This window comes from Trichosurus vulpecula, chromosome 7, assembly GCF_011100635.1.
Source record: "Trichosurus vulpecula isolate mTriVul1 chromosome 7, mTriVul1.pri, whole genome shotgun sequence".
NCBI lineage: Eukaryota > Metazoa > Chordata > Mammalia > Diprotodontia > Phalangeridae > Trichosurus > Trichosurus vulpecula.
The window spans coordinates 36978914-36983422 of NC_050579.1; positions in this window are offsets into that span (position 1 = coordinate 36978914).

Here is a 4509-nt window from a genome sequence, read left to right on the forward strand (position 1 = left end):
TCCCTATTCTACCATTTCTACTTAGACAGCTTTAGACAAATCATATTTCTTCAGACCTTCAGTTTCTACATTTGCAAACAAGTGATGAGATCCATCTCACCCACCTCCCAGGGCTGTGAACAGATCTACCCTAAGCTGAGCTGATATCAGGGTTCTTCCCATACTTGAGTACACACAGAGGGGAGTGACAAGGGAGGACCAGAGTAGAGAGATGATGGGGAGAAAAACAAGCTGGAACTTGGTTAAGGAAGATCTGGCGTTCAATAATGGCTCCAACCCTTATTAGCCAGGTGACCCTGAACAAGTCTCTGCTCTGGGCTTCTTTTTCCAGAAGTAAATGATGGCATTTTTCTAGACAACTTGAAATACTCCTTTCAGCTCAGAAACGAGGATCCTATGTTCTATGCTGCCCATCTCACAGGTTTGATTTGGGGAAATGGATACGGGAAGAATCCATGAGAACTCTTTCCATTTGTGTCACCCATCTATGACTTAGGTCCTAAGTCTTAGAAGATAGGTTCTGGGGAGCTGTGTGAGCGAAGGGATTTGTCCTGGGTCACACAGTCAACGTACATCAAAATATACATACAGTCAGGGGTGGAATTTGAACCCAGATCTTTTGGATCCCAAGTCTAGCACCCTTATCACTGCATACAGAGTAGTGCAAAGGACAGAAGGATGGACAGGGAGTCAGAGGACCTGGGTTCACTCCTATGGCAGCTCTGTCCCTTATTACCTGTGTGACCTTGAGCAAGTTTCTTGACCTCTTTGTACCCCAAGGCTGTGACCCAAAGGCTCAAAGGATCCCTGTTGTCCCACTGTCCTCCCTCAGCTTCCAAGAACTTTGGTATCAAGCAGCCACAGTTTCAGGGATGGGGTCAGAATGTAGACCACGGAGAGCAAATATGGGACCCAGTACCCATATCCTACCTGTTTCACTGACTGCCCCTTCCTCCAAAGTGCAAACAAAATAAGGCATTCTCCCCTGGCTGTTTATTCTAATATCCCTAGATCCATGTCCCCAGAGCTGGCTCCTTCCTGGGTCACGGAAATAGCCCTCCCCGCCCCCCTCCGTCAAGGTGCTCACTCCAGGTAGAATCACAGGGTTCAGGTAGAGGAGCTGACCACCCCTAGAGTTCATGCTACTGCTGCTGCTGCTACTACTACTGCTGCTGCTGCTGCTGGAGGTCTTCAGTCACAACAGCCTGAGCTGTGCAAAGGGAAGCTTCAACTGAAAGACAGAAACTGAGACAGAAACCTTGGGAACTGATCAAGGCACAACCTGGCAGTGGTTCAAGGGGAAGAAAATATGGGGGACCTGTCTGTGAGCTGGGGAGAGGAATACGGAACAGTGGAGGACACAAGACTTTACCTCCTATTCATGGAGACATGGGGTATGATATGGACATAAATCAATAAATGTAAAAGGTGTGATTGCAAATTTAGTGTTGGAAGAAACCCTAGAGATCAGTGAGTCCAACTCACTCATTTTACAGATGAGGAATTAGCCCTAAAGAGGTTAAAAGATTTGCTTGGGGTCACATGGCCACTAGATGTCAGAGAAGGGACTTGAACCCAGGTCTTCCTGACTCCAAATCCACGTGGGTCAGTGTGACCCAGCAGTGGCCGTGGTGCTGGGGTGGAAGTCAAGGAGATATGGGTTCAAGTCCCCCCATTTAGGTGCAGACCTTTATTGGTAGAAAGTGTCCTAACTGGGGGCAAGGGGAGAAAGGGGGGAAAAGAGAAATCTCTATAGTGTGACCTCACAAGTCCCAGGTATAGTAATTGGGGAATTTAGTAAATTGGGTTGTTGCTAGCAAAGGTCACCAGTTCCATCTTGGGCTTTTTCAATCTCGTTCCCAAGTCAATTTGTATAACAACCCTAGGCATTATGGAGGAGGGAGAGAGAGAGAGAGAGAGAGAGAGACAGAGAGAAAGAGACAGAGAGAGAGAGAGAGAGAGAGAGAGACAGAGAGACAGAGACAGAGAGAGACAGACAGACAGAGAGACAGACAGAGACAGACAGAGACAGAAATAGAGAGACAGAGACAGAGGCAGAGAGAGAGAGAGAGAGAGAGAAAGAGAGAGAGAGAAAGAGAGAAAGAATCTCTTCCCTCTTTTGCAAGTTTGCCATGTAGTGTCCCAAGGAGAACTTGAAAAGCAACTGGACTAGTAAGAAAGGAAAGACTTAGGATCGAAGAGAAGTCATGGACTATCACTCAAACAAAGAGTTTAAATAAAGGGACCCAGAACAAGCAAGAGAATAAAAGCAAAAAGACACATTTAAAAATTCCTAGAGCTCTTCTGACAATGTGGCTGAGGATCATTGGGTAAGCTTTTGTATCCCAGAAGAACTAAAGATGATCCTTGGGGCTATCCCATTCAGAGTAGCTCCCCTTCTTCCAATGGGGGAAGGGGCCAAACATTAACTGAAAATCAGTAGCAGCAGCCATGGAGATGCCCAGCAGAGAAAAGTGTGGCAGAAGAGCCCAAAGAAAGGACTCCGGCTGGGCAGAGACAGCAGCTACCTCAGTGACATCACCAGAGACATCAGTGGCTCTGTAGTGTCAGAGAAATGAGTATTCCTGGCCGCACAAATGCCTTGGGCACGTGCATTCCTTATGTATGTGGCCTTCCATATATGTTCCCTGGTCACATGTGTGTGTCTCCTCCCCCAGTGATGTGGTAACCTGTGGGAGAATGTACCCCTGGGTATATGGGGGAGTCTTCTTGCCACTACCTTGCTTTGTGGGTAAAATTATCAGTGCCAGAACAAACCAGAACCAGAACCAAGTTTAGGAATCGATGATGGTATATTGAGTTTGCCAGCAAGGGGGTCTCTTCCCACCAAGACAGGTAAGATTTATACAGATTTCTGTTAAGTGGGAGGTAAGTTGAGTACAGGGTGATTTTTCATTGGACAGGGCTTGTTACTGGGGTCTGGGGATATGTAACAGTAAAGGAAATTGTCTGGGTTATCTGTTTCTCTAACCCTGCCCTAGTAGACAGGACTGCTCTGGAAACTCGCTGTTTCAGCAGAAAGACTGCAGATGGGGGCAGGAGCTGCAATACAGACACAGTCAGAGACAAGATAGAAGAACTGCAGACAAAATGGAATTGCTTCAGTTTTCTCAGCTACCCACACTGTGCTACTTAAGAGTCCTTTACTTTGAACTAATAATTATTGACTTCTGGTAAAAGAAACACATCGATGGGGGCTCGAGCCATATCTTCTGAGCCTATACTGATTATAAGCACAGTGTACCTCGAACCCAGGATTCAGACTCATTTGTAAAAGCCTATGTCTGGGGTGGGGAGAAAAGAACAAAAGGGTAGCACAACAGGGACTGTCTACAGATGAGATAATTAATAATAATAACATTCTTATAATGGCTAAGATTTGTATAGTGCTTTAAAGTTTGTGAAATCCTTTGTGAATATTCTCTCATTTGATCCTCAAAACAACCCTGGGAGGTAGTTGCTATTATCATGATCCCCATTTTACAGATAAGGAAACTGAGGCAGACAGCGGTTAATGGTTTGCTCAGGGTTGCACAGCTAAAAAGTATCAGGGGCAGCATTTGAACTCAGCTCTTCCAAACTCCAAGTTCGTCACTCTATCCATCATCTAACTTTCCAGTTTCACTCCTGATTCCTCCTATCCCCAAAAACTCTGTTCCCCCTGCCCTACTGTGTGATGTACAGAAGTGATCCCTGGGCTTTGGGCCCTCGCTTCCAAGAAGCCCTTGCCCAAGAATGTGCTTACCCTCATCCTTAACCTCCTTAATGTTGAGCTGGCATAAATAATATTTGTACACCTCAGGCTGGTTTCACAAAATGCTCCAGGGCATGTTATCCAAGACAAATTCAATTGAAGGGTGTACTTCCAGAGATAAGAAGAAGAGGGATCAGGAAGAACTTACCTGGGGCACAACAGTCAAGGGAAGTAGCTTCCTATTTGAACTCATTATTCTAAGCTCTGTTGTTTCTACCTAAATCATAAATGTTGTAAGGCTCTTGAGGAGGCCCAGGCACCATACCTTAGTTTCAGCTCTGCAGGTGACTACTTTTTCTCAAGGCCTCTCTAGATTTGATTCCATCTATGAAGCATCCATGTCATCACTTTGCCAACTGACAAAGGCATTGGGAGACTAATACAAATGTCTCCGGTCTTTTCCAGCACAGGTGTAAATTAGAGAGCTAGGACCAAAGTCAGGAAGTCCTGGGTTCAAATGCTCCTTCAAACATATACTAGCTGTGAGACCTAGAGTAAGTCATTTTACTTTGCTGAGTTTGTCCATCTGTAAAACGGGGTGAGGGCAATAGTACCTACCTCCCAGCACTGTGATGAGGCTCAAAGGAGATAATGTATATAAAGTATTTCACCTAAAGTACTAAACAAATACAGCCCCAATTCTTCCCCCGCCTCACCTACCCCTATTTCATACTCTAAGCCAAGAATCTCACCAACCTCTGACCCCCAAACACAAGTTTAATAAATCACAAGTG